The following is a 10,739-nucleotide window of genomic DNA, read 5'->3' on the forward strand; positions in this document are numbered from 1 at the left end:
TCTGTCAATCTTTGTTTCAATAAAAAAAGTTTATATTTTTGTAGGTTCTGTTAGATATGGAATTCTTTCCTACAGAATTCACTTAGTCTTTGCACAATTGACTTCAGGCATTCCAAGGTGAAAGAGTAGAACACCTTGTCACTAATAGTTTTTGTTTGGTTTTTTAAAGTTTATTTGAATTTGGCATCAAACACTTTTTTTTTTAATTGAACTATTATTGCTTATGCTTCTGCTCTGTGTTACACTGCAGAATTAGCCAAGAGAAGTCTTTTGCACACCATCACAGAATCCATTAATTCTAATAGAGAGAAAAGTCACTCCTGGGTAACCCCAGGGATAGGGTAAACACCAGTTTAAAGACTAGAGCACACAGCAATAGAAGCAAAGCATATATACTATTCATTGCCTTACACATTTGTTGATGTAAACGGATTATTCTTATGTGTGCAAACCTATATTTGCAAAAATTATTTTCTGTATTTATTTCTTGCACTTTTAATGGCATCTAACATAATTTCTAGAAAATGTCATGATGAATGGAAAATATAATTTCTTTTACCATCAATGTTTTTGAAGACCATGGTCAACTATTTCTAGCCTCCTTCCTTTTGCCTTGCCTGATGTATTTTGAGTCAGTGCCTTGCAGCTATAGGCTCATTAATGTAGCAGTTTTCTTAGAGGGAAATGTAGCGACATTAAACCATGGTAGCAGAACTACCAAGGTCTCAGGTGACCTCAAGCCAAGCCAAGTTTAGGCACTGCACTCATGTCCCTGGATGGACTTTTGCAATCCTTTTGTGAATCTGAGATCTGGGTTTCACCCAGTGTTTTAAAAAGAATTTTTTCTAAAGTACTTTCTTGAATCAAGTCCCTTCATATATTACAGGGAATTTCTATTTGCTGGCATTCTACCAGATGCAATAAGCTTTATAGCTATGCTTCAGTAAACAACTGCACTCCACAGAATGTGCTTTTGATTCTTAAGGCAAATGCACTTTTCCCACCCCATTTTTTCCATTTCTTTTTACAGTGCAGCACATTTTCAGTTAATCCAGGTGATGTAAAAATTTAGTATGAATTAACTATTCTCCTCTATCACTACAGCAGGGTCTGCACAGTTAGTCAGTGTTGGCCATATGACCAGTTCTGAATTAGTTTGCAGTAACACTGTATTATGATTTTACATGATACCTAATTGGAAGTATTTTTCCATGCATATTTAGAATGGATTCTACTGCATTTCTCATATGGCACAAAAAATTATGATCTTAAGATTTATTGATTCCTCTCTCTTCTGTCATTAATTGTCTTTTTGAACTTAAATGTATTCACAGGATGATAGTTAAATACTTTATGGTTTCAAAATTACCAGATTTGTCTACTGAATTCTACCATTTATACACTTCCAGAATATTTTCTTACCATTTTTCTCAATATTTGAATAATTTTGTTGTTATTTTTTAAGCTGAAGTGAAAACATACATCAGTGCTTCTTGACCCATTTCTCTTTTATGATATTGTCATTTTTATAATAATTATTTTTTCAGTAATCACACTGCCATTTTGTTCCAAGGATCTTTTTGACTCTTCCTCCATCATATATTTTCAATTTTTTCACTTTTTTTTTCAGCAAATGCTGAAAATCTTGGTGTTTAGCCAATGAAGGTTATGAGGGTTATTTATTTTAACCCAAACAGAAATATAATTGTTTCTGAAGAATGAAGGAAGTAAGGTTTTGCAGAAAAAAACCCCAAACCTAAAAGATAGTCACTTTATGAATTTTTGCCTTTCTCTAGTCCACATGTTAATTTTAATTTCTCTTAGCTTATTTTTGGGCTACACTCACAGAAAGTAAATTTTACATACAGATCACACTATAGTGGCCATGTAGCCTGATTTCTTCCATAACACATGAGGCATGAAATTCCTTGTAGGAATTCCTACCAGAAGCCCAGCAGCTTGTGCTTGAAAGGCACTATTCATCCATCTGTCAAACAATTGCTTTGATCAGAACAATAGATTTTCTTCAGGGGACAAAGTGTTTAAAGGCAATTTGACCCCAATACACATCTCAGCCTTTGAAAAGATCATCCTTCTACCCTCCACACGTTTGAGATGACAGGTAACATTTCTTCAGTCATAGTGGAGATGCTGGCATATAAAATCATATATTAAAGGCATACAAAGTTTTCCCTGGAGGTTGTATATTGTTTTGTCCTTAAAGTTTGTTGGGATTTTGAATGCCATCATATAGAATGAAAAGAGTGAATTACATTGCCTGATTAAAATGATAGATGGTGCTAGGTCAAATAGTCAATATACAGCAAATGGTAGTATAAACCCTGAATGAAAAGTCTTCCTTTCTTTAGGATCTAATGGATTTCACTTCTATGATATCTATTGAATACAAAAATCCAGCAGATATTCAAAAACCTAATTTTAAAAATGCATTTAATTAAGTTTTCTTCTCCTGAACTCTGGCTGCCTTGTAAATGTTGCTTTTGTGGAAGAAAATGTCTCTGACCTGAGAGTAATTTGTATTCAGTTTATGTCCACCTCAGAAGCTCTTTAATGCTAAATTGACTATAATATTTTAATGCACTGGTGACAGAACCCTGTTTCCGCTCTATTCTTAACTTGAATCTCTTATATTTTTATAAGAACCATAGGATCTCGTGTATAATAACAGTAAATTATTATATATGATCACTCCATTGGCCTCTCTGTTGGAAAGTGAGGAAAAGTCATCCTTTGACATAAGGAAGCCCCAGGAGCTTATTCTGGACAGAACTAATTCTGTCTAATAATGCAAATACTCACATCCTCTTACCCTTAATTTCATTATTAATAAATCATATTATTTTTAGGATCCATCCTCTCTCTTCAGAATGATTTAGAAGTTTCCATTCTCAGTGAAAATTCAAAATCAGCTGTTTGCCAAAATCTTCAGCTCATGAGTGATATTACCCACAGCAACTTTGTGAATTGAAGTCCTTCTTTCCTCTATCAAATCTCTGTCTTTATTTTGAAAGCTCAATAGACATGAACAATATTACTGCTCACCAACAGGCTGACTTTTCTAACGCACTCTGAATTTAAATCCCTCCTTAAATTCTTAAAAGAAATGCCTTTCTTTTAAGGCATTAATGAGATCAGGAGCAATAGACAATCATGCACAAACACACGTTCATGCTGGCAGGATGCAGGTAATATTTTTTTTATTATTTTTAAGAAATGGTCAGGGCTGACCCCTGCTGTAGAGGGTAGGTTGACATGCTTGTAAAGACAATGTAAGCAGTTACAGGCAAAGCTTTTCATTTGGTTTGTTTCATTTTCTTTTTTATTTTTTCTTATCAGCTTGCAGGATGTGGTGTGCAAGACGCTTTTCCAGGTTTTTATTTGAGTGATGCCTTGTGTTAATAAAGGATGAGGTAGTTCAAGCTGTGTGTTCTCTGTAAGGGCTTGACCTTGGCACTTGATGTCAGATATGTCCAATTTTAAGGACCTTTAATAAATATTACAAAAGTTGTAATTATTGCAATATTACACGTTACAATACTACAAAGAGTTACAAAAATGATGAGAAATCTGCATTAGTGGTGAGGAGGATACTGATAGATCCTTTATCTTCCATGCCAGAAGAGAAACAAAATCTTTTCTATGCATGGCACTCTAATATGTCACCTGTTTTGCAGGTCACCTGTACACCAAAACATTTTCAGATGATAAGGCCATGTCAAGAGAATTCAGCAATGGCCATGTCAAGAGAAATCTTACAAACACATTGCATGAAAGGTTTTTTTGTAATTGAACAGTTTTATTCTGACCATCTGGAAACACTTCATTTCTTTCCATATTTCCACCTCAGATAAACTTTCATTTTCCAAGCATTCTTAAAGGGAATGTGAGACAAAAATTATCCTCACCATTACTAATGATAGCATTTGCTAAGGATAGCCATTATTATCGAGAGCAGTAATTAAACTATCAACTCAAACCCATAAAGGAATTAGTTCTGTTTGTTCTAGGAAAGACACAAAGGGAAAATCATAGCAATGGTATTGCAACTTGTCAAAGGTTGTACTAGAAGAGAATGAGCGATTTTTTTACATGGCTAAAGTAAATAGGAAAGTGAATTAACTTTGGCATTGAGTAATTTAAATGGAATATTAGAAAACACTTTCTAATCACTGTGAAAATTATCTATTTAAGGTAGATAGCATATATTTAAGAGAAGAAAGCTCAAAATCTATTTACAGGGTCTTATAAACACATCAAACTAGGACTCATTCATGAGCACCACAAGGTACTGCATGAGATTGTCTCTAGTGGCTCCTTTTGTATTTTTGGTCTAAACCTTCAGTTCAAGATTATTTCTTAGAAGATTATTTTCTTCATCTTGAGTGTAACAGTTGTGATTGGTGAGCACACTGTACACCAGTGAATTGTTTAGGAAATTTCCTTTTTTCTGTGCTGGCTATTAAAATTTGTATGCACCCAGTATGCTCCCAGCTGTCAAATATGAGGGAGCTAGTATTATTTCTATTTTACTTTCTGTTTCAACAACTTGAAGGCCAAAAGCCTTCAGGCTGTTGCTGACAGCAGATTTTTAATGAGAAGTGAGTACTACACTGTATTGTGGAGAACACTATTTAAGGACACAGAACTCGCTGTTCACAAGCCATCAGTAAAATGTGCTATTTCACAATCTTCCTTTCACCTTGCTTATTTGTACTCCTCTTTTTGATCCATGTAAGAATGACAGTATTTACATACAGAAATTATTTTTCTACCATCCTTTCTCTCTCACCTCTGCTTTTAAATATATGAGTTCCACAATTTCATTTTTCTTCTGATGTTTTGAAAACTCAGGAGAATTTCAATACTAGATTTTTTTTCTCTTCATGAAAATATGCCTATAAAGTTCAAAATTTGTGAGCAAGATATCCAGAAAAAGGCAAAATAAAACTGTAATCTGTCTTGATCATTCTAGCATAGTCAAGAGTTAATGAATACTGATAGAAAGAATGTATTACAGCGACCTGGTGAGGTCTCCAGGGTGAGAGAAGGACGAGAATCTTGTTTGATGATCAGAAGGCTGGATTTATTGATATATGATATATAATACATTATAACTACACTAAAAAGAAAAAGAGGAGAAGTTGCAGAGCTGCTAAGCTAAGAATAGAATAGAAAAGAATGAATAACAAAGTTCTGTGTCCAGGGAATCTGTCCCTGAGCTGCTCCTGTGATTGGCCCTTAATTGTAAACACGGAATATGATCCAATCACAGGAGCACCTGCTGCATTTCACAGCAGCTGATAACAATTGTTTACATTCTTCTTCTGGGGCCTTTGCTTCCCAGAAGATGCACAAATCCTAAAGAAAGGATTTCTGTGAAAAAAAGTCTGCGACAAGAATAGATGTATTTTTGTATTACTGTATGCTAATAAGCCATAATGAAAGCATGAGAATCTGAAGTATTCTTCAAAAATCAATGTGATAGGAAGCATTTGCCAGGAGAGGTTTTACAAAAAGATCCAAATGATTTGTAGTGTTGCCTCATAAAAGTGGTTTGTATTTTAGTGTAGCAATGTACTGCAACATCACTCACAGAAATGTCCCCTCTAAATTCCAAAACATTAGACCATTGAATCAAGAACTATTTTATTATTTGAATATGGTTTACTGCATATAGAAGCTGCAATGAAGATAGCAGGAGGTTTTGTTGCAATTTGTTTTTACAGAATTTATGTGGATTCAAATTATATGGAGAGCAGAAGGACACAGGTTTTCTGGGGTTTGTTTGTTTTTTCTTCTGACATTGGTTTTCTAAGCTCTTAGGTTCAATTTTGGAAATTCCTGCAGTACAAATATAGATAATTCCAATCAATTATTTGTAATTCCAATAGAAATGAATGCATGCATATCACCTGCATTTAAGCTTTGATACTTAGGCTAGAATAATTTATTATTATTTTGTGATTACATCAACTAACATGTCAATCCCCCATATTACTTTACCCGAAACTTCAAAAATAGCTGTAGTTTTATGAAGCTTTTCTGTTTGCAAAGTTGGAGGCACAGAGGAGTGTTCACACTGTTGAAATGAAATATCTAAATGCATACATTCATTTATTTATTTAGAGAAATAATATTTTAGTAGTAAGCCCTTGAGGCTTACTACTGCAGAGTCATTGCACAATATGTCAGGCCCTTGTACACTGCGACTTGGAGCAGAGGATTAGTGAGCTGGATGTTTTCCAACAATCACCTTTTGTTAGTAACACTACACATGAGTCCTGGACGTGTGTGGATTTCCAGATACATGGTCATCCTTGATGAAATATCTGACCCCCGAGCACCTCAGCCCCTGCTGATATTTATTCAGAGATGTCCTAACATTTACCAAGAATAACGGAGGCCTGTGGCTGAAAATGTGAGCCTCTAAATCCACTTGGAACCAGGAAAAGTCTCCTTAGTAACTAGGTAACTATTGGTTCAGTAATTTCTGTAATCCCATGGGACACTGCTGTGGTAGTGAGTTATGTTCCCTCACTGCAGCCAAATTATCTGTTGAACAGCATCATCAGGAAGAGTGGGCAATGGTCCCATCCCCTAACTGCAGACCCTGCCACCCCAGCATGAAAACAGCATTTGAGAGGCAAAAGCCTCCTGCAGGTCTATTTTGAAGGGATGCAACTGGAGTTGCAATTTTAGAGAAATAAAATCTTTGTTGGGCCCTTGGGCTTCCTGTCCTGCTCCCAGCTGAGTGGAAGGTGGGTGTACAGGTTTTGACACTGATCTGACCCTGGATATGCATAAAAGCAGGAATCTTCGGAGTGTGGGAATCTTTGGAGTAAGATTTCCATGTAAATGTTGACTTTAGTGCTCCTATAATGGGTGGTCAATACGAATGATTTCCTTCAATCAGAATGTTTGATTTATTCATTTGCATCCTGCCCAGCTCTGAGTAATTTGTCTCATGGAGGAATTCAAGATCTTGCATCATCTCTTATGTACACAGTGTGAAAATGCATATATGTTATCAGACTGGCCTGCATGAGCAAATGGTACAATCATCTTTGTTGGTTCTGTGATAGCAACGTCCCTCACTGAGGGAGTGATTTTTTAAAGAAATAACTTTCTGCTCATACTGTCAGTTTAGAAACTGAATCCCAGGACTACTTAATGTCAGATAAAATGTAGAGGATTATCTCAAAAAATCCTGTACTGAAAAAACCCCAATCTTACATTAACCTCAGATCTTCCTGTCAACTCTCTCATTTAACTTTATGTTCACTCCTAACTTTTCATTTATTTCATGTTCTGAATGACACGGTGAATATTGTCATTGCCTTCTCTTCCTCCATTCCATTTTCCAAGAGAAATTTCCTTCTCTTGGAAATATTTTCAGCTGTTGCTCATTTAGGCTATTAGAAATGTGCTGTTAGAGATTTAAAACCACCAGCTGCCAGATCAATAGTTGAGCTCTGTGCTGTGGTACCAGGTTTTTTCCCCTCCCCAGATAACTTGCCTTCTCATAAGATATGCATCTTATGGCTAATTCAATGGGAAAAAAGGTTTCAAAGCCTGAGTTGCTGAATTGTGAACCAATTAGCAGAAATTCTGCAGTTAAAATTAGATATTAGCCAAGCTGGTGTGCAAATATGTTCAACAAATTTCAGCTGAACATAGAGCTCTAGCATTTAGCTGTGATAGTTTAGATTTAGATATATATTCTCAGATGATTAGCTCTGTGCCTGATGTTATACACATCAAGGTCATCTAAACCCACTTTCCCAGTTGCTCCAGACAGAGTTCTGCCTGGAGCTAGTGAATTTTTAGAGCAAAAGATTAACCTATGCTGTTTGTACATGGCCAGCCACTTGTTATGGAATGCACTGCTGTAACCTCTTTGGGACCAAGGGGATACTGCAGGCAGGAGATGATATCTGAATGGCTTGAGTTCTCCTTCCCATTTGGAAAGTGGCAGTCTTGAGCAGTATCCACTAGTAGGTACTTTCTGAAACTCTAGTTATGTTAACTCTACTGACCTGTCAAATTTGGAGTTTGATTAATTTTGCCAATTTAAAAAGCATGTCGCAGCTCCACCTGGTATGCTTCATTTCCTGTAATAAAATACTGCTTAAAATTGATTCATCCTGTGGAAAAAAAAAAAAAAAAAAAAGGTTGTATTTCACTCCAGAGCAATTTTTTAAAAGGGAAAGTAAATAGTTTAGTGTTTTTGACTGCTGGTACCATGAAGCAATTTTGAAGCTTTAACATTAGGAGATCACGGCCAGATCCAAATCTTGAGGTATAAGAGGAGCATTTGATCTAGATAGTGTTAAAGGTGGCAGGAAATTGCTCTGCCCAGGTCTGAGACACAGCTCAAGTCCAAAGGGGTACCAGACCCCAGCGATGGCTTGCTGAACCTGAGGAACTGTTTAAATTTATTGCCTACATGGGTATACCTTCCTGTAGAAACAAACTGTTGCAGTAAAACTGATGAAACTCAGTTTTCTATGGCTTTGTAGCCTACATTTTATATCTGCTAAAGGTCTCTAGATCCTTCCTGCCTTAATTCTTCTGCTTCCTCCAGGCCTGCTCAGTAGGCCCAGTTTCCTCCTCAGTTCATTGCCCTCAGCTTTCCTGAAATGCACTTGAGGTAAGGCTATGGCATCATGATTTACATCTGCAGTGCTAGAATAGGAAAAGAGCTTTTTGTGTGTCTTAAAATTTAGGAGGTATAACTGGCTTGCAGGTTAATAGTAAGAGTTGTAAAATGCAAACAATCAAATTTAAAATTAAAATTAGCATGACTAAAGGATTTCATTTGCAGAACAGGATTCTAGCTGTAATTTGGCATTTGACTCACAGTGAAGATGACAGGTTACAGACTCAAGAATAATAAAAAACTGCCTCTGGAATTAATTTTCTTTTACATCTTGTTGCAACACATTAGACACATACATTATTTATCATCACATGCATCTCATCTTAAAAAACTCCAGAGCCTTGACCTAGTCACATTCTCTAATCTGATTAGACTGCAGTAGGAGATAATTATTCCAGGAATATCTCTGTGTTGGGATTTCACAGCTGTTGCAAATGTACCACAATCGAGATAACATAAACATTGACAATAAATAAAACCAAGGGATCTTCATGTTTTACAATTTCTTGCAGGAGATACTCCACATAGCTAAGAAAAGGCATAGTCTACCTTTTTTCCGAGATTGCTTTGGTATCTTCACATAAATACAACCAAGCTGACTCAAGTGGGGAATGAGAGGAAGACTTCTCAGATCCCCTTGAGAAGAAATGCATTCTGCTTCCAGAATTTGTCCGTGCCAGGAACAAAACTCGATTCTGCTTTTCTGCTTAAACTCATTTAACATTATTTGATCACAGCCTAGCTGGAGCAGAACTGTTACAAGTCCTGACATAAAGTGGGCTGAATGGCCAAAACAGGATAACACAACCACAGTTTGCAAAAATGGCTCTGGATTGTCTCCACTAATGTTGGGAGACAGTTGTGATTCTGGCACCCCTTCCCAGCTAAGCATAAAAGGTAAAAACTAAAGGTGGCTTCTGCAGTTGAGACATAACTGTTCAATATTCAATTTCAGCTTCACTTCAGTTAAGGAAAAAACAAAAAGAGGGAAGAATAATATTGCAGTCATTTTATAAACCCCAATTCTCATTCCCAGCAAACACAAATTTCTCACAGGAAGAGAGAAGAAATGTGTACCTTTAATCAAGATGTGAATGATAAGAGAGATTTGCTCTTCACTTCGTTATCAGTCTTGCTCTGGAGTAACTCCATGGGTTCAGTGGCATCAAGCTGATGGACCAAGCCAAGAATTAGGCTTTGTGTTAATGAGCTCTCATGGGCTTGCCTGATGAGTGAATATTTTTTGGGACAAGAACATGAGGTATTTGAATTCATGCAATATTCTCCCTATTCTGCTGTTCCCCTTGGAGCTTGTTCTAATGTTTCTAATGTGCACAAGAGGAGAGCTAGAAAAGCTTTGTATAGAGGCTTCAGATCATATCTACCAGGAAAGTTAAAGGACTTTTCTGGCTAAAAACTGATGATAGAACCAGAGAATAATTTATTTTCATCTACTGAACTACTGTTACCTTTATTCCTGACAGAACTCAAAGAATAAGTAATATTCTAAAAAATATATAAAATAGTATGAGAGTTAAGTTTTTATATTATGTTAAGAAGTAAATTCACTGAATTACTGACAGAAACCAAGATACTATTTCTACCAACTTTCCAGAATCTTAAAGATGGAGATTTGGGTTGTTTCTTGTCTTCTTAATGACTTAATCTCTTTCACAAATTCACAGGAATCACAGTGTAAACAGGAATACATTACACACTGAGAAATAGATGAAAATTGATATTTTGGTGAGAGGCAAACAGCTTGGTAAAGAAGAATGTCCTCCCACTTTCTTCTCCTGGATCATTCAGCATGCTGTGACTGTAAGGAAGGAAAAAGATATTTAAAACTGAAGCGTCTGTAGGAATGGAATGGAATGGAATGGAATGGAATAGAATAGAATAGAATATTTCAGATGGAAAGGACTTAAAATTATCATCGAATCCAACTGCCCAGCTACTTCAGGGATGGCCAAAAGTTAAAGCATAACATTAAGGGCATTGTCTAAATTCCCCTTAAACACTGACAAGCTTGGGGCATTGGCCATCCCACTGGGAAACC

At 36.2% G+C, this 10,739-nt stretch overlaps 1 long non-coding RNA gene across 1 annotated transcript; it reads right to left on the reverse strand.

Moving 5' to 3' along the window:
- Positions 1 to 3,296: 3,296 nt before the first annotated feature.
- Positions 3,297 to 10,499, reverse strand: LOC131558249 (uncharacterized). The gene is made up of 4 exons (XR_009274790.1): positions 10,395 to 10,499; positions 9,758 to 9,850; positions 8,058 to 8,165; positions 3,297 to 3,505 (listed from the first exon to the last, which is right to left on the reverse strand). It is a non-coding gene; the product is annotated as an uncharacterized LOC131558249 (long non-coding RNA).
- Between the last annotated feature and the right edge of the window lie 240 nt (positions 10,500 to 10,739).

This window comes from Ammospiza caudacuta, chromosome 5 (genome assembly GCF_027887145.1).
Source record: "Ammospiza caudacuta isolate bAmmCau1 chromosome 5, bAmmCau1.pri, whole genome shotgun sequence".
Lineage (NCBI taxonomy): Eukaryota > Metazoa > Chordata > Aves > Passeriformes > Passerellidae > Ammospiza > Ammospiza caudacuta.